Source organism: Budorcas taxicolor, chromosome 7 (assembly GCF_023091745.1).
Source record: "Budorcas taxicolor isolate Tak-1 chromosome 7, Takin1.1, whole genome shotgun sequence".
NCBI lineage: Eukaryota > Metazoa > Chordata > Mammalia > Artiodactyla > Bovidae > Budorcas > Budorcas taxicolor.
Window position 1 is genome coordinate 21,036,016 of NC_068916.1, and position 20,108 is coordinate 21,056,123.

General features: G+C 51.6%; 1 long non-coding RNA gene across 1 annotated transcript in view; it reads left to right on the forward strand.

Annotated features, from left to right (window-relative positions):
* The window catches only part of LOC128050329 (uncharacterized), a 134,775-nt gene that overhangs the window by 93,500 nt on the left and 21,167 nt on the right, over window positions 1-20,108 (forward strand). Inside the window, exon 3 of the long non-coding RNA XR_008199673.1 lies at window positions 14,993-15,029. This is a non-coding gene — a long non-coding RNA (uncharacterized LOC128050329). The remainder of the gene's footprint in view (window positions 1-14,992; window positions 15,030-20,108) is intronic.

Below are 20,108 nucleotides of genomic sequence, written 5' to 3' on the forward strand. Positions count from 1 at the left end.
GTGCTCAGTCTTATCCGACGCTATGCAACTCCATGGACTGTAGCCCGCCAGGCTCCTCTGTCCATGGGATTCTCCAGGCAAGAATACTGGAGTGGGTCACCATTTCCTCCTCCAGGGGATCTTCCTGATCCAGGAATCGAACCCGCGCCTCTTTCATCTCCTGTATTACCTGGCATGTTCTTTACCACTGGGTCACCTGGGAAGCCCATAAATATTTAATGCACGTGGGCAAGGTCGCTTCAGTTGTATCCGACTCTTTGTGACCCCATGAACTGTAGCCCACTAGGCTTCTCTGTCCATGGGATTCTCCAGGCAAGAATACTGGAGTGGGTTGGCCATACTCTGCTCCAGGGGATCTTCCCAACCCAGGAATCAAACCCTTGTCTCTTATGTCTCCTGCGTTGGCAGGCAGGTTCTTTACTGCTAGCGCCACCTGGGAAGCCCATAAATGTGTCATACGTGCATATAAGTATATAACACATGCATACAGCATACTATATACATGTGGTATGTGTACACGTGTATATGTGTATGTATATGTGTGTTACACACACGTTATACGTGTCTACAATACATGTAACACCAGATCCACTGCTGGAGGCCCTTCCCCACTTTAGATTTCTCCCCTCGGAGTCCTGGTTCAGCTGCCTTGAGAACCGTAAACCTCTGGGTCTGTTCTCAGCTCTGGGGCCCAGGAAGGTGGTCTTGGGCACGTGCTGACTTTGTGTTGAGATGTCCACCCTGCCCTTCCGCTCCCATGCCCTGCGTAGTCCCCTCTCCTGAGCCTGAGTGAGACCACCACCTGCTTCTCCCCAGGAGAGGGTGGCAGGGGTGACGGCTGTCAGGCCCGTGTATGTGCTACATCCTCTAGGGCTCCCTGCAGCAGGCCCCCTCGACACCCCCTCTTGCCAGCTCCGATGAGGTCAGTTGCCACGTGATGACAGGGTATGTGAAGGGGCCCCCATGGCCAGGACCTGGGGGCAACCTGTGGGATCTGAGAGCTGAAAGCAGGGACTCCAGTCCTGAGCCTTGAGGAGGCACCCGTAGCGGCAGCCTGAGGGAACTCAAAGGTGGGCCCTTCCCCAGTCGAGGTGCTGATGAGCTGACAGCCCCAGCTCCACCTGGACTGCAGCCCTGGGGGCCCTGGGGCCAAGCCCTGACTTAGCTGTGCCTTGACTCCTGAGCCCCCGACCCTGAGACACTAGACGGTGGAAATTCGTCACTCAGCATAGAAAACGAACCTGCTTCCCTGGTGCCCCAGCCTGTGCCCTGCAGAGAAAACACAGAGATGCCAGGCTTTGCACACATGCCAGCAGCCTGTGTGACCGTGTGCAGAGCCAGTGAGCTCAGGACAAAGGGAATGCCCAGGCTCCCCATTCCTCAGACGACGGAGGCTCGCCTGAGGCTGCTTCCAGGCCCTGCCCCTCCTGTGCCGGTGACCCCGTCCTCCAGGGGGCTCTGCACGTGTCTAGGAGCCATGCTAGCCCTGCAGGAAGGGCTGGACCCCATCCCGTGCCGAGTTCCAGCACCCCACGTGCAGGCCCAGACAGAGCTAGCTGCTGGAAGCGACCCCAGCGTGTTTGTTTTTCTTGCCGGTCTCCCCGGCCCTCCCGGCTGTATGTCTGCACGTCATGTGGGTTGGGAAACTCAGTCTCTGAGGCCAGCAGCCCTGTGACCCCTGCTCTAGGAACATGCATGCCTGCAGCGTGTATCCGTGTGTCTGCGTGCGCGCGCGTGGATGTGTGCGTGCCTAAGGGTGGCATCCCTTCTCCTGGGCTGTTCATCTCCCAGCAGCTTTCCAGATGGGTCCCCAGGGAAGGCACACACACTCACACACAGACACACACACACACACACACATGCAAGACAACCCAACCAGCATTTCTTCCCTCATTCCCCAGCAGCCCAGGGACAAATGTTGTTCCCCTCAAAGCAAAACAAAGCCTAACATCCAAGTCTTTCATGGGGCCACCCAGCAGCCCTGTGGGAGGAGCCACGAACCCACTAAATAGGAATGTGAGTGTGTTCAGTCATGTCCTACTTTTTGTGACCCCATGAACTACAGCATGACAGGCTTCCCTGTCCTTCACTATCTCCTGGAGCTTGCTCAAACTCATGTCCACTAAGTTATGAGGCCATCCAACCATCTCATCCCCTGTCGCCTCTTCTCCGCCTGCCTTCAATCTTTCCCAGCATCAGAGTCTTTTCCAATGAGTCAATTCTTCACATCAGTGGCCAAACTATTGGAGCTTTAGCTTCAGCATCAGTCCTTCCAATGAATATTCAGTACCGATTTATTTCCTTTAGTATTGACTGTTTGATCTCCTTGCAGCCCAAGGGACTCTCAAGAGTCTTCTCCAGCACAGTTTGAAAGCATCAGTTCTTCGGCATTCAGCCTTCTTTATGGTCCAACTCTCACATCTGTAAATGACTACTGGAAAAACCATAGCTTTGATATACAGACCTTTTGTCAGCAAAGTGATGTCTTTGCTTTTTAATATACTACCTAGGTTTGTCATAGCTTTTCTTCCAAGGAGCAAGCGTCTTTTAGTTTCATGACTGCAGTCATCAAGGACGTGGCTGAGGACACTGAGGCTCAGATAAGAATGTAACTTAGAACAGATTTTCATGTGAAGACACTGAAACCCTCTTGCCCTGTCGATGGGAATGTGCCTGGGGCAGCCACCATGGAGAACAGTCTGGTGGTTCCTTAAAGAACTTAGCTTAGAATTACCGCTGGATCCAGGATTGAAACCAGGGGCTGGAAGAAACACTTGTACACCCATGTACACAGCAGCATATTCACAATAGTTGAAAGGTGGAAACACCCCAAATGTCCATCAGTGGATTGTGGATAAACTAAATGTGGTGTATACACACCATGGGGTATTACCCAGCCTTATAAAGGAAGGAGATTCTGACACCTGCTACAACATGGATGGACCTTGAGGACGTGATGCTCAGTGAGAGAAGCAGCCACAGAAGGATAAACACTGATTCCACCCACAGGAAGTCCCTGGAGGAGTCAGATCCACAGAGACAAGAAGATGGTGGGGCCAGGGGCTGGGGGAGGGGATGGGGAGTCAGTGTTTCATGGGGACAGAGTTTCTGTTTGGGAAGATGAGAAAGTTCTGGAGATGATGGTGAGGATGGTTATACCCCAATGTGAATGTGCTTAGTGCCACTGAGCTTAAAAATGGTCAATAGGGTGAATTAAGTATATCTGCGTGTGTGCACTCAGTTGTGTCCGACTCTGACCCCCATGGACTGTAGCCCACGAGGCTCCTCTGTCCAAGGGATTCCCAGGCAAGAATGCTGGAGTGGGTTGCCATTTCTTACTCCTGGGGATCTTCCCAACCAAGGGATCAAACCCACGTCTCTTGTGTCTCCTGCATTGGCAGGCGGATTCTTTACCAGTCGTGCCACCTGCTGCTGCTGCTACTGCTAAGTTGCTTCAGTCGTGTCCAACCCTGTGCAACCCCATAGACGGCAGCCCACCGGGCTCCCCCGTCCCTGGGATTCTCCAGGCAAGAACACTGGAGTGAGTTGCCAGTTCCTGCTCCAGTTTTGCCACCTAGGACAGTTTAAAAAAAAATAAAAGCTCTCCCAGTGCCTCTGCCCTTCTGGCCCCGCCCAACCCCACAAGAAGGGCCCCTTCCTCCCTGACACCCACCTCTCTGTGTCACTCCCAGCTCTGACCCTTCACTGTAGTCGTTAGTCTCCCAGAATTAATTTTTTAAATTAAATTTTGAAGAAAAATCGGGCTTTCCTGAAGAGGAAGCTCAGACTCCAGCTTGGCAGGCACTGACACGTGTCCACAGCGGACCCTGATTCTGGTTTCTTGTCACCAGCCCCTCCCCACGGTATCAGACCAAGCCAGCACCCAGGAGTGTGTGTGAGTCCCCCAGGGCTGTTGTAACAGAGTTACACCCAACAGAAACGTGTCCCCTTGCAGCTCCATGGGCCGGAAGTCCAAGACCAATGTGTCAGCAGGGCTGGCTCCATCTGAGGCCATGAGAGAGGGTCTGTCCCAGGGTTTCTCGAGGCATTTGTGTACACCTCGCCCGATCTCTGCCTCTGTCTTCATGTGGCCTCCTCCTTGTGTGCATGTTTGTGTCTAAGCATTCCTGTCTTATCAGGATGCCAGTCATGTTGAATTAGGACCCCCCTTGCTCTGGTGTGGCCCCACCTTCACTGATTGCTCCTGCATGTGTGCAGGCTAAGTCGCTTCAGTCATGTCCAACTCTGTACCACCCCATGGACTATAGCCCACCGGGCTCCTCTGCCAATGGCGATTCTTCAGGCAAGAGTACTGGAACGGGTTGTTGTGTCCTCCTCCAGGGGATCTTCTTGAACCAGGAATCGAACCCACGTGTTACTCCTGCAATGGCCCTGCCTCCAAATCAGGTTGCATTCTGAGGTCTGGGGTTAGGGCTGTGACATCTGATATGGGAGAGACACTATGTTCCCCGTACCAGGGTGAGGGGTTCCCCTGAGTGTCTTCCCTGAATTTGGAGAGGAGTCTTCCAGCTCAGTCAGTAAGTGTTGTGGAGGAGATGCTATTGGGTGATGGGCCTGGGCAGGGGGATGGTGGAAGGCCATAGAGGGTCACAGGAAGACTCCCACTCCTAAAGCAAACACGTTCCTCAGAGGCCGGCTCCAAACCCTTCTTCACTGAGAGCCGGGGTCTCCATGGCTCCCCCTGCCCCAACCCCCAGCCCAGAATGCACCCTGCTCAAAGACTGGGCTCTGCTCCTCCGGCTGCAGTGACTTCTCAGAAAAAAGGATGTGTCTGGGGGTGGCCTTGCCTGACAGAGTAGACACCCCCATCTTCCCAGTCTCAGGACCACCTCCTTCTCTCCGCTGCAACCTACACTTCCGTTTGGGTGAGGAGAGCCTCCCAGAACCTCAGATCCTTGTTGATTCCTCCCCGACCTTCTCAACCACTTAAGTTCCTCTCCTTCCCCACCATGGCCTCCATCCAAGCCCCCCTCATGGTTCTCATCCAGGCTGTTCCCACCTGGGCTCCAGGTCTGCTCATCCATGAAGCCCATGAGAATGCTTTAACGCATCATCAGAAGATAACCACGAATATGGTAACCCAGCCTGGATGCATCTGTCTTTACACCAATGTGGTCATAATGTGTTTATTTTTTTTTTTCTGGAGAGGAACCTCAAAAGTCATGATGAGGCCCTGCTTTTTATCCTCCCAACCTGAACCCATCACTGCCAGCATGGAAACTTCCCTCCACCCCCAGGAAGAGGCCCAAACTCCCTACATGGCAGGCATGTCCATTTTGGGCCACACTTGTGTGGCTTGAGTCATTGGCCCCCTGTCCTCTCTGCACTGATCACCCACATCCTGGCTTGAACTCTGGGGACTGTCCAGCTAGGGCCTCCCATGGAACCCCCTGGGGTTACCCATCCTCAAGCTCTGGGCCTGGACACGTATACTGCAGGAAGCTTCTCATGCTTAACTCCTTTTTTTAAAGAAAATGAGATATAATTCACATACCATAAAATTTGGGCTTCCCCGGTGGCTCAATGGTAAAGAATCCACCTGGCAATGCAGGAAACACAGGTTCGATCCCTGGGTCAAGAAAATCCACTGAAGGAGGAAGTGGCAAGTCACTCCAGTATTCTTGCCTGGAGAATCCCATGGACAGAGGAGCTTGGTGAGCTACAGTCCAAAGGATTGCAAACAATCGGACACAACTGAAGTCAGACACGATGCACGCACCATAAAATTTACCCATTTACCAATTCAGTGTTTCTGGTACATTCACAAGGTTGTATAATTATGACCACTACCTAATTCCAAAATATTTTCTTCACCCCCAAAATAACCCTAGACCCTGTTCTCTCTTCCCCAGCCCCTGACAACCAGGAACCCACTCTCTGTATCTGTGGATTTTCCTCTTCTGGACATTTCCCATCAGTGGAGTCACACTCTGTGTGTCCTTCTGTGTCTGCTTCTCTCACTGAGCATCGTGTTCTCAGGGTCCGTCCCTGTGGTAGCAAATGTCAGGGCTTCACCCCGTTTCATGGCTGAGTGATGCTCCCGTGTGTGGAGGGACCACGGTGGTTTATCCATCATCTGTTGATGGACATTTGAGTCCTGTCCACTTTTGGCCGTTATAGATGATGTAGCTCTGGACATTGTGCACGCTTTTCTGTGTGGACATGTGTTTCCATATCTTCTGGGTACATGCCTGGGAGTGGAATTGCAGGGTCAGAGGGTGATTCTATTTTAACCTTTGGAGGAACTGTCTGTCATTCTTTTATCTCAGAGGCTGTTCAGCTCTCCAGCTCAGGGTTCTGCAAACTGTAGCCAAGGGAATGGAATCTGGCCCTCTGCCTGTTGTTGCAAATAAAATTTTATTGGCAAACAGCACGCCCACAACGCGTTGTCTGTGGCAGCTGCCGAGTTGAGTTTTTGCCACAGACACTCTGAAATATTTCCTATTTGGCCTTTTATAGAAAAACGTGTGTTAGTAGGTAGCATTTATATCCTATGCTATGAGCGTCTATTTCTGCATCTTGAGAATCCCTCCCTTCTCCCATCCTCCCCCCAAACAGAAAGTTCCCCAAGGGCGGGAACGGGATCTCTCATTCCTGTTTCCTACCATCATTAAACACGCGGATGCACTACCCCACCCTCCCATCCGGGAGCACTGAGCCTGTGGATCGCCTGGGCCTCTCTTTCCTGTGGATGCGAGCCAGCCTCACTCGGGGGTCCCACCCTGGCTGCCCATGAAAGTAGCCTGGGGCCCCTCCAATGGGCCACACCCCAGCCAGCTGCCTCAGTTCCCCCAGATGGGTGGGGCATCACGTTGAGGGATTCCAAACTTTGGGAACCCCTGATGACTGGTTCCTCATCCCAGATGTCTGCAGTTCTTGGGGATTTAGTCCTGGAGGGTAGGCACCAACAGACCCTTTCCCCGACTCAAACAGCTCCGATTTATCTGCCCAGATGACTCAGGGGTCTAAAATCTGCCTGCCAATGCAGGAGACACAGGAGACTCACGTTTGATTCCTGGGTGGGGAAGATCCTGTGGAGGAGGACATGGCAACCCACTCCAGTACTCTTGCCTGGAAAACCCCATGGACAGAGGAGCCTGGTGGTCGCAAAGAGTCAGACATGATTTAGTGACTAAACAACAACAAGGTATTCTCAGTGGAACAGAGGCGGAGGCAACTCTGTCCCCCAGGGGATACTGACCCATGTCAGGGGACATCTGGGATTGTCATGACTCTGGAGGGAGCTGCTCCTGGCATCAAGGGGGTTGGGCCAGGGATGCTGCAGATCCCCTCACAGTGCCCAGGACGGCGCCCCCCACAGAGGATGAGCCAGCTCTGATGTCAGCAGAGCTGAGGGGGAGAGACCCTGTCATAAATACTGAAGATAAGGATAGCTTTCAACTGAAAAAAAAAAAAAAATATATATATATATATATATATATAGTTTATTTGTTATTTTCAGCATCAGCTGTAGGTGTGTCCCCTGCAGCTGTAAGGACTTGGCCCCTGTTGGGTTGGGCAGGCTGAGGGCACGTGGTAGCAGCAGCTCCAGGGAGTCAGCCTACTGAGAACCTTCTGAATCGCTGGATTTTTGCTGCAAAGCCCCGAGTGGGTGGAGGGCATGAGTGCTCACCCTGGAGCCCAGTTTCGTTCTAAGAAGTAGAATGTAGAGAAACTTCTAAGAGAAGTGCCCAAGGAAGGGGATTACCCTCCTCTCTCCCCAGAAGAGTTGGTGAAAATCTGTGAGAAGCACTTCTGGTTTCTTTCCCTGCCAAGGCAGCTTCCTCCACTGGACGCTGTGCTCTTAGGCATCTCTGAGACAAAAAAAAGAAGCAGGTGATCTATTTTTTAAGCCTTCTAGGAGAGGCCCTTGGAGGTTGAGCAACTAAGCTGAGAACAGCCAGGATGAGAGCTTTAGGCAAAGGCACCCATGAGAGCTTTAGGCAAAGGTGGAGCCCAGAATCCCAGGCCAGGAGGAGCTTGTGCAGAGACCGGTACTGGGTCCCCCACCCCCATCCCTCTACCTCCCCTACCTGGGCCTGCTGACCTCAGCCAGTCATCCTCTGGGGGTGCTGGCCTGGGGCCTGTAGGGTGTGGAGCAGCATCCCTGGCCCCCACCCACTCGACACCAGGAGCCCCCTTCCTAATGACCACAGATTTCCCATGGGGGGGGCAGAGCTTCCCTGGGGAAGACCCCCTACCCTAGTGACCCACTCTACCAACTGCATGTGTGCTTGCGCGCACACACACACACACACGTGTGACCACCTTCCTCCACTCCTGAGTATACAGCAAGGCCCTGCTAATGAAAACTCACAGTCAAGGAGCCAGGCTTTCTGGAATTTTCCTCCCTGGCTCATGATTGAGCCAGGGAGCAGCCTGTGTCTCCTGAAACATCAGGGACCCTGCAGACTGGGTCTGCAAAGCAGCCATAACGCCTTTCTCAGGAGGAAGAAGGGAAATTTAGTTTCTGATCCAGAGTACACACTCAGTGAGCATGACCGTCCCACCCCAATCCCCTGTGACCCCAGCCCAGCCCCTCCCCCACCGAGGCTCCACCATCCAGGAAGCGAGGATCTTATCAGTGGGACCCAGAAGCCGGGCCTCCCCAGCAGTACCCATGCCGGCCCAGGACCCAAGGCCTTCCCACTGACCCAGGCCACCCTGCCCTTGATCCCAGAGCCACAGCTCCTACTTCTCAGGATTCGGGTTTAGTTAAAAAATACTTTGTTGCTAAAAAAAAAAACAAAAAGAAAAAACCACTAGCCATTATCTTGTGCCTTCAGGGAGTTGTAATCTTTTTGCTGGTGGAGGGTCCTGCCTCTGCATTGTGGGCGGGGGAGGAGGCCGGGGCAGTTTCTTAAAACAAGACAACAATGAAGTCTGCAGATTTGATGGCCTCTTCCTCTTATGAATGGTTTCTCCATCATGTCCAATGCCCTTTGATGGCATTTTACCCACAGGAGAACTTTCTTCACAGCTGGAGTTGATCCTCTCAAACTCCTTATCCACTAAGTTTGTGTCCTGCCTTCTGTCCTTTGTTGTCATTTCAACAGTCTCCATCCACAGCTTCCTTACCAGGAGGAGATTCCATCTCCACACCCACTTCCTTGGACTCAGTGCAGAGCAGCACTCTTTATTCCCTGCAGGAATGTGTTGCCACAGACATGCAATTTGTAAAAAACAAAACAAAAACTTGATATCCATGAAGTGAAATAAAGTGAGGCATGCCTATGTATTGCGTGTCACATCCACTGTTATTTTTATCAGTAGATCGGTGCTTCCCGGCTCAATGGGCACGTGTTTGTCTCATTTCATCCTCACCTGGACCCTGAGAGTAATGTCGTGGGTCATCGTGTTACAGATGGGGCTTTCGGGTTAGAGAAACAGAGAACTGATGTCCAGACAAGTGCCCAGAGCCAGGGCCAGAATTTGCTCAACACCCCTTCCATGCACCTCAGTTGGGCCAGAAAGACCGACTCCTCTCCCTCTCTGAGCAGATGCTGGCTCTCTGTCTTCTAGAACCTTCTAGGAAGTTCTTCCTCTCACCTAAATGGGCTCATCCTGTGGTCAGAATATGTACCCTCTTTCCCACCTTCAGAAGTAAAAGTCAGGATGAAGATGATAAGAAGAATAAAAAGTAATTCCATCAAAATAGTGATTCCCTTGGGGAGGAGGCCCTGGGATGCCTTTGGGGTCCCGGAGATGTTCTGTCTTGATGTGGGCGATGGCGACCCAGGTGCACACACTTTTTAAATGCATGGTCTATACATGAGCCATCTGCACACTCTCCTGTAGACATGTCCTACGTTAATAAAAGAGTGTAATGGGACTTCCCTGGTGGTCCAGTGGTTAGGACTCTGAGCTTTCATTGCCGAGGGCCGGGGTTCAATCCCTGATTGGGGAACTAAGATCCTACACATGTCTCACAGCCAAGAAAAAAAAGTGTGAGAAAACAACACGTGTCTGAATCTGAGAAAATAGCTTGGTGCCCAGGCCTGCTGAGGCAGTGGGTGAGTGAGCAGCCTGATGGCCCTGCTGGAACCGTTTTGCCATCTTTTTGAAGGCCAAGCTGGGAGTTGATCAAGTCCTCTATACCTTTAAACTCAGTGAAAGTCGCTCAGTCATGTCCAACTCTTTGCGAATTCTCCAGGCCAGAATACTGGAACGAGTAGCCTTTCCCTTCTCCAGGGGATCTTCCCAACCCAGGGATTGAACCCAGATCTCTCACACTGCAGGCAGACTCTTTACCAGCTGAGCCACAAGGGAAGCCCAAGAATACAGAAGTGGGTAGCCTATCCCTTCTCCAGAGGGATCTTCCCCACCCAGGAATCGAACCAGGGTCTCCTGCATTGCAGGCAGATTTTTTACCAACTGCACTATGAGGGAAGCCCTTAAACTCAGAGTTAACTCTTAAGAATTCATCCTCGAGGGGGAGGGAAAGAGAGGTGTACACAGAATTTCGTATGCTTGGATATTTGTTTCATGTGCATTTGATTTTTGTGGTATAATGATTTAAGTAAAGGAAAGAATCACAACAACCTAAACATCCATGGGACTTCCCTGGTGGTACGGTGGCTAAGACCCTGTGCTCCCAATGCAGGGGGCCTGGGTTTGATCCCTGGTCAGGGAACTATATCCTACATGCCAAAACCAACAGTTTGAATACCATGACTAAAGATCCCACATACCACAATGAAGATTAAGATCCCGAGTTCCACAACTAAGGCCTGCCATAGCCAAATAAAATTAATTAATTAATATTTTAAAAAAGAACAATAACCAGCCTTAACATCAATAATGGGCAACAATATGTATACACCATACTTGTTCAGTCGTTAAGTCGTGTTCAGCTCTCATGGACTGCAGCGCACCAGGCTTCCTTGTCCTCCACTATCTCCCTGAGTTTGCTCCAACTCATGACCAATTGAGTCAGTGATGCCATCCAACCATCTCATCCTCTGTTGCCCCCTTCTTTCCTGCCCTCAACCTTTCCCAGCATCAGAGTCTTTTCCAATGAGTCGGTTCTTCGAGTCAGGTGGCCAGAGTATTGGAGTTTCAGCTTCGGCATCAGTGAATTCATTCCAATGAATATTCAGGGTTGATTTCCTTTAGGATTGATAGGTTTGATGTCCTTGCTGTCCAAGGGACTACTACTACTCATATAAATTACGGTACATCCAAAAAGATCCTGTTTCTAAACATAGCATTAGTGTTATAGATGGAAACCCAAAACAGAACAGACATAGTTTGGAGGGCGAAGGGGCCCAGCGAAATCGAGATAAAGCCTGGAGCTGAATTTAGAGTAAGGCGCCTGTGTTCATTTCTTCATTTTGGTGAGATGACAACCTTAGGAAGAGCTGGCTGAGAGCAGGTGCCAATTCTCCATGCTGTTTTTGTCACTTTTCTTTCCATCTAAAATCGTCCCCAAATCAAGTGTTACAAGAATTTGTGATGGCATGGGAAAATACAGTAAGTCCCCACTTATGAGTGAGTTCCCTTTCAAAAGCACATTCATAAGTCCCATTTTTTTCATAAGTCCAACAAAGTTAGCCTAGTTTGCAACTTTTATAGATAATGCCGGACAGGTGAATTAGCTTATGTGATTGGACGTGTGAACACAAGTTTGAATCTTTTTTGTTTGCTTGTTTTTTACTTATTTATTTCTGGCTGAGCTGGGTCTTTGTTGCTGCACTTGGGCTATCCTCTAGCTGTGGCAAGCAGTGGCTGCTCTCTAGTTATGGTGAGAGGGCTTCTCGTTGCAGTGGCTTCTCTTGTTGTGGTGCACGGGCTCTAGTACATACGGGCTTCCGTAGTTGTGGCGCACAGGCTTAGTTGCTTCTCAGCGAGTAGGACCTTCCCGGACCAGGGATCGAGCCCGTGTCTCCTGCACCGGCAGGCAGATTCTCACCCTCGGACCGCCAGGGAAGCCTAACATTCCCATCTTTAAAAGTCTGAAAGATGGGGCGGGGTTGGGGGTGGGGAGGCGCTAACTGTAATGGTTCCCTCACGATGTGATATTAAGCAAATTAAGAAAAGCTTTAAAGGCAGGTAATCAAATAGTATAAAGGACCTGAGTTTGTAAAAATGGATAGATATGTGTATATGTTTTTTTAAAAAATCAAGGTGATAGGATTATGGATGATCTTTGTGACTTTTCCTAATCTCTAGATTTGGGAACATGAAATTGTGTTCCCTCTGTGGTCGTAAAGAAGAGAAAACACGGAAACAGTAGATTTTCATCACTGGCAGCAGTTCTGGGCCAAACAGTTGCCACAAACACTGATTAGTGAACCCGGCACGCCGCTCCTAGGGACACTCAGGGCCAGGCTCCCAAGAGCCTCTGTCTCCTTGTTGTCACGACCAATCCCCACTCAACCTCATGTGACGTTCGTTTCTGTTTGGAGACACCCGATCTGACACCAGTTCTTTGATTAAGTCACTGCGGGGGCTGTGACCCTTGCCTGAACAGAGCTCGTTTGATACACTTATTGTCTCCGTGAGCACCTCACTGCTCTGCTGCACTTGGGTCCTGGCCAATCTCTTCCGCTTTATACTTGGGGCCATTAGATACAAAATCACCCAAAAAAAACCCCAAAGCCAAAAACGTGGCCCTGAATGGTGGAAAAGGACCCTGGTTACCACCTGGTTCCACTCAGATGGAAAAATGCTTCTTGTTGACTCAAATTGTTTCACTGCTCTGCCTGTGTCCTCGAATGACTGCACACCCCACCCCCGAGTATCAATATGGGGGTTACAGATCTAGCCCGTAGGTGGATTCCCAAGCACAGAGTCCACAGGTATCAAGACTTTGCCCTGTTCCCACGGCAGGCTATCAGGGAGGGTCCCAGCCCTCAAGGGGAGCATGGGTTGGTGGTAAGGGGCCACCTCTGCACCCCGGAACCCCAATGCCTCAACACACTTGGCCCGGCAGTGGTGTGTCTCCCCACCCCACAGGCCACAGGAGAGCCCAGTGTTGACCTTTAGCAGGAGTTGGGGACACCTCCCCCACCTCCCTGGATCGCTGCAAGCACGCCCGCTGCTAGATGCCTCCCTCTAGGTCTGTGTGTCTCACCCAGCACTGCCTCAAGGCAGAGGTCTCACCTGGGGGAGACTCTGCCCCCAGAGGACACAGGGCCATATCTGGGGATGACTGTGTTTCTCAAGACTGGGGGGGCTCCTGGTGTTGAGCTTGTGGGGGCCAGGGATGCTGCTCCATACCCCACAACGCCAGGGACGGACTCCAATGTCAGCAGTGCCAAGGGTGGAACCCCTGCTTTATAGAAAGCTGCCCCAGCCCCCTCCCTCTTGAGGCTGGAACCCGGCTGGGTCTCCCCGGTGGCCTCTTATGCCAGCCCCCTGAGCCTGGGGCCACTGAGAAAGGCTCACCCTCGCCCAGGAATGGCAGCAGCAGCATGTCCCTTTGTGTAGGTGGAAAAAAATGCCGTTAGTTTGTGGAGAGCTAATGTTTGCAGAAAAGAGGGGCCGGCTCTTGGAAACCACCTTGGACCTTTGGAGCCAGGGGGAAACAGCCTCGCCCGAGGCCAGCCTGAAGCTGGGGAAGCCTGGCCTGTGCTGAGCAGGGGGCAGGGGCTTCTGTTGGCCTCCCCAGGGCGGGCCTTCCTAGAACTCAAGAGTGGGCTAGCTGCCGGCTTTTCTGTTTCTTTCTTTTTTTTTTCAATTTATTTATTTGGCTGCACCAGGTCTTAGTTACAGCTCGCGGGATCGTCATTCTTCGTTGCGGCTAGTAAACTTAGTTGCAGCACGTGAGATCTAGTTCCCCCACCAGGGATCGAACCAGGGCCACCTGCATTGAGAGTACAGAGTCTTAGCCACTGGACCACCAGAGAGATCCCTAGCTGCTGGCTTGTGAGGTGTAATCGGTGGCCTGGCAGCTGCAGGGGTCCCCGGGAAGCCCAAGCTGAGATACCTGTGTGGCTGAAGAGGACGGGCCTCCGTAGCCCACAGCCTCCTCCTCCTCCCATGGGAGGTTGGTACCAGCTGTGTGTGGAGGGGACAGGTGACTGTTTGCCTCTCCCCCTGGCCTTGGCGAGAGCCTCCCCGGGCGGTCTGTTCTCAGGGCAGTGGGTGCAGCGTGGAGAGCAGCGTGGAGGCTGGCATTCAGCCTCTGGGTCACCCTGATAGCTGGACATGGCTGCCCTAGAGCCTCTTGTGCCATGCACAGTCATCAGACAGAGGGTTGGCTCCGTCCCGTGTTCCACTCGGAGCCTCTGGAGAATGACAGCTCTAAAGCACCGGTGCCCACCCCGCGCCTGGGGTCTACTCACAGGGACTTCCTTTCTTTCCGGGTGACCTCTCAGCCTGGGGCGGCCAGCTTCAGATCCCTCGGCTTCCTGCCCCCATATACCTGTCGTCTCTTCCACCCTGAGGTTAATTGCTTTGCCCCCAGATCGCATTTTCCACCTCTCCCTTTTTTTCACCCTGGCACGTGGCTTTCATCAAAGCCGAAAACCAGACATGGAAAAACCCCAAGCCTGACACGAGTCAAGGCTGGGTTCAGTATCAAGGCTTGGGGTCCCTGTGTCCCAAAATGGAATAGTACAATTTCCAGAAGAAAACTTGACGCCCCTCCCCCACCCCCAGAGAAACACCACTGTGTGTCCTGCATGGATTGGTTATAAATAATGAAGTGGAAGGGACTTCCCTGGTGGTCCAGTGGGTAGGACACCACGCTCTAAGTGCAGGGAACCTGGGTTCGATCCCTGGTCAGGGAACTAGATACCACATGCAACAAATAAGACCTGGCACAGCCAAATAAATATTTTTTAAAAAGAGAGAATGAAGTGGATTCTCCAGAAATAACCCCCCTTTCTCTGGAGGACATGGCCTGTTTCCACATCAAATGCCACATTTTCGGTGACAGCCAAGTATTTCTCTGAGAAAAGCTAGAGATAATTAAGTTAAAAATATTTAACCAGGATTTTTTTTTCCTCCCTGTCTTTCTAAACAGGGTAAAGCAGTGCTGCTTCTTGGAAAAACTGAAAAAGGTATGTCGCGTTTTCTCTTACTTCATGAGCTTGGAATCCCTTGTTTTTCAAAAAAAAGGAACAAACAAGTGGGAGTATTTGGTGTGCATATGACACACTGGGGATTGTGTCACCAGGAACAGAGCTCTGGGCCACCTGCCAGGAAAGCCGAGTTCAAATCCCAGGCCCGCCTCTGCCGTGTCTGGGCAGGCCCCTTTCATCTCCCTACAGCGGAAATAACATGCTGTGACTTCCCAAGCGTGGTTGTGTCGAGATGAAGGGAGGGAAGCCGTCAATAGGAAACCGGGTGTCGAAGGGCCTCCAGCCAGCAGGCTGGAAACATGGGTCTTTCCAGGAACTCGGTCCCTCTCGTGTAGATTACCTAATCTACTGTTTACCTCTCTGCCTCCATCCGCAGCATCCTCCTACACCCCTCCCCTCCTACAGCCCTTCCCAGGTCCAGGAGTCTGGCAGGCACATCCCCCTCTGGTCCCTGGCATCTTCCCCCGACTTTCTCCTCATCAGTCTGGCTGAATGCCTGTCAGCGTGGCCCCTCTTGTCAAAGCACCAGTTTCAGTTTCTCTGGCTCCCCTCTCATTTCTCTCGGCTATGCCGTTTATCTCAGGCTGTGTCACTTCCTTCCCCCTGCGGGCCTGGGGTTTCACTGGCCCGTCTGGACCCTGTTCCTCCAGGTGTCCAATCAGGTCATGGATCTGGGAACTTCCCTGACGTGCCATCTGCATCTGGCACTTTTCCTCCCACGCCCTCATCCCACAGGTTTCAGCAGGTCTCATTTTCACACCGAGCGTTTTCCGCCTGCCCCCGTGGCTGCTCCATGGCCCCGTTGGTCTGAGAGCATGTGAGTTACTTTCCACAGGTTCCATCGCTGCTTAGGAAGGAAAGGGCATCGCAGCACCTCTCTTGGTGAAGGATGTTGATGGTGGTGTGGCTCAAACGGGGTTCTCTTGGGACCCTTTGCAGGACTTGCTGAAGACGTAGTGGGAGGGCTGGTTTGAGGTGGGGGCTTCACTCTGGACCCGGCTTCTCTGCTTCCTCTCTGAGCCTTTTTTTGGCCAAGCCGTGCAGCATGTGGGATCTTAGTTCCCTGAGCAGTGGAAATGCAGGGACCCTAACCTCTGGACCACCAGGAAGTCCTAAGATTAAAATTTCAATTAAAGAGGGAATTGTTTCAAGCTAACTCCAGCCCTATCAGATCATGTCTCTAATGAATGAATTTTTTTAATTTTTAAAATTTATTCATCTATTCATTTATTTACTTGTGGTCACACTGGCTCTTCACGGCTGCATGGGACTTTTCTCTACAGTTGTGCTCTTGGTGCAATGTGCAGGCTCCTCATTGCCGTGGCTTCTCTTGTGGAGCACGGACTCTTGGGCACACAGGTGTCAGTAGTTGTGGCTCCCGGGCTCTGGATCATGGGCTCAGTAGTACAGGCTCAGTTGCTCCACAGTGTATGGGATCTTCCCAGACTGGGGATCAAACCTGTGTCCCCTGCATTGGCAGGCGGATTCTTTACCACTGGGCCACCAGGGAAGTTCTAAAGAAAATCTTGACATCTGATTCCTTGTGGATATTTTGCATTCATTTTGACTTCTTAAAAACTACCACGTGAAGACACTGAGCGCGGTCACTGAGTTTCCTGTGTCGCTCAGATTCCGTGCCCAAGGCAGGTGCCGTGCTATCGCCAGCACAGTCTGGCTGGTGGGAACTGTGATGATGAAGACAGCGCTCTGAAACGAGGGCGCTTCCCAGTGGTCTCCGGTCCCCTCGTCTTGATCTTTTCACATTGTCCATCAGCAGAGCGCGGGTCCATGGCCCCTTTTCCTAACAGGCAGGCCAGACCTCAGGTGCACCTGGTCCCCCAGGACACACACATGTCTGGAATCCCGGCAGAGCCACAGCTGCCAGGCTCAGGTGTCAGGAAAGCGGGGGCTGCAGCCACGTGGCCTCGTGCTGGGGGATTAGGTCCCCGCCCTGCCGCCCCTGTCAGCCGGCAGGACACCGAGCTGCAGCCATGATGTCAGCCAGCTCCACCCAGGCCCTGGCCCTGCTCCCAGGCACCTGGTCAGCCCCTGCTGACAGCCCCTCCCCACCTCCTCCCCTCCTGCTGCAGACCCCACTCGGCAAGCTGGCTGGTGTTTATCAAGTGCCTCCTCTGGGCCAGGCCCGGCCTCTTGGTCCGATTTCATTCTGGTAGGAGCCTGGGGGAGCAGGTTTCCTTGTCCCCATTTCTAGGTAGGGAAACTGAGGCAGCAGAGAGGCTCAGTGGGACCCAGGGCTGGTGGACCATGAGGCCAGGGTTCAAGCTCCTTTCTCTCCGCCCACAAGGCACCTGGTGGTCCGTATTACTCAAGGTTCACCAAGAAACAGAACCAACAGGGTGTGAATACAGAGAATTACTTTCAGGAATTGATCATGGAGGCCACAGGGTGGAGACCCAAGAGAGCCAGTGCCAAAGCCTATCCCTGGAGGGTTCCCTCCTGCTCAGGGGAGGCCTGGTATTTGTTCTGTTCAAGCCTTCCTGTGAGTAGAGAAGCTCCCCTGCAGCCTCCCACATCCTAGGGAGTAATCCATTTGACTCAGCTTCCATCAGTTTAAGGGCCTCCCTGGTAGCTCAGACGGTAAAGAATCCACTTGTCAATGCAGGAGAGGCGTGTTCAATCCCTGGGTCAGGAAGATCCCCTGGAGGAGGAAATGGCAACCCACTTCAGTGTTCTTGCCTGGAGAATCCCATGGACAGAGGAGCCTGGTGGGCTATAGTTGCAACGAGTCAGACACGGCTGAGCAGCTAACACTTTCACTTTCAACCAGTTTAAATGGCAGTCTCACCCATAAACACCCTCACAGAAGCATCCAGAAGAATGTCAGACCGCATATATACCTGGACATCCCATGGCCCAGCCAAACTGACTTGAAATTAGCCATCAAAAATCTCTCTCTCTGTTTTTTAATATTTATTTGACTGCACTGGGTCATAGTTGCAGCATGTGGGATCTAGTTCCCTGACCAGGGATTAAACCCAGCCCCTCTGCATTGGGAGCTCGGGGGTCTTAGCCACTGGACCACCAGGGAAGTCCTTCTTCCTCTTTTTTTTTTTTTTAGTTTTTTAATGACAAAGTAACAACTTGGCACCAGGTCTATTGACCACCAGCCCAGGGTCCCTCCCACCCACCCACCCAACAGGTTTGAATTGGTAATGCATTCTGAGGAGATGGAATTCTGCTTGGTTGGATTGTATTGAATTCTTTTTTATCTGTCTGTGCTGGGATTAAAGCTCAACATTCAGAAAACGAAGATCATGGCATCTGGTCCCATCTCTTCATGGGAAATAGATGGGGAAATAGTGGAAACAGTGTCAGACTTTATTTTGAGGGGCTCCAAAATCACTGCAGATGGTGACTGCAGCCATGAAATTAAAGGACGCTTACTCCTTGGAAGGAAAAAGTTATGACCAACCTAGATAGTATATTCAAAAGCAGAGACATTACTTTGCCAGCAAAGATCCATCTAGTAAAGGCTATGGTTTTTCCAGTGGTCATGTATGGATGTGAGGGTTGGACTGTGAAGAAAGCTGAGTGCCAAAGAATTGATGCTTTTGAACTATGGTGTTGGAGAAGACTCTCGTGAGTCCCTTGGACTGCAAGGAGATCCAACCAGTCCATTCTAAAGGAGATCAGTCCTGGGTGTTCATTGGAAGGACTGATGCTGAAGCTGAAACTCCAATACTTTGGCCACCTCATGCAAAGAGTTGATTCATTGGAAAAGACTCTGATGCTGGAAGAGATTGGGGGCAGGAGGAGAAGGGGACGACAGAGGATGAGATGGCTGGATGGCATCACCGACTTGATGGACGTGAGTCTGAGTGAACTCTGGGAGTTGGTGACGGACAGGGAGGCCTGGCATGCTGCAATTCATGGGGTTGCAAAGAGTCGGACATGACTGGGCGACTGGACTGAACTGAACTGAACTGAACTGTGCTGAGATTTCCTTCCTGCATCGTGTGCGCTTTCTCTAGTTGTGGTGAGCGGGGACTACTCTCTAGTTGCGCTACACGAGATTCTCACTGCAGTGGCTTCTGTTGTTGCCGAGCACCGACTCTAGGCACATGGGCTTCAGTAGTTGTGCCCCACCAGCTTAGTTTCCCTCAGCAGGCAGACTCTTAACCACTGTACCACCAGGGAACCCCTGTATTGAATTCTTTAATTCAAAGACAAAGTGAGCACAGTTCATTTCTTTTCTAAGTGCTGGGTTTGGGAGAATTGGGGCTGTGCCAACTTTTCTCTAAAAAAACAGTAAGATGCCATTTGACCAGGTTCCTGCTGCACAAAGACTGGAATTATCAGATTTTTCTTGGTTGGGTAATGCAGTGAAAATGGTTTTTAAAAAGTCTCCAAAAATATCTGGGCAGCCCATGGATGAGTGTGTGCTAAGTCACTTCAGTTATGTCCTACTTTTTGAGACCCCATGGACTGTAGCCTGCAGGCTTGTCTGTCCTTGAGATTCTTCAGGCAAGAATACTGGAGTAGGTTGCCATTTCCTTCTCCAGGGGATCTTCCCAACCCAGAGATCGAACCTGCGGCTATGGCCCAGCCTAACTGACACATAAAATGAACCATCACACAGTCTTCCAGGCCCCTTGCCCACTTGGGTGGAACTCCCCTGTACCCTGTGGGGCCATCATCACTTTCTCTGAGCATCAGGGAAGGGCCAGCAGTGGGAGTTCAGTGAGGTGAGCTGAAGAGGCCAGCTTTGAAAAGCCACATACTCAAACAAATGCTTGTTCAGAAATGTCCACAGCAGCAAAATTCACCTATGCAGAGTACATCATGAGAAACGCTGGGCTGGAAGAAGCACTAGCTGGAATCACGATTGCCGGGAGAAATATCAATAACCTCAGATATGCAGATGACACCACCCTTATGGCAGAAAGTGAAGAGGAACTAAAAAAAGCCTCTTGATGAAAGTGAAAGAGGAGAGTGAAAAAGTTGGCTTAAAGCTCAACATTCAGAAAACGAAGATCATGGCATCTGGTCCCATCACTTCATGGGAAATAGATGGGGAAATAGTGGAAACAGTGTCAG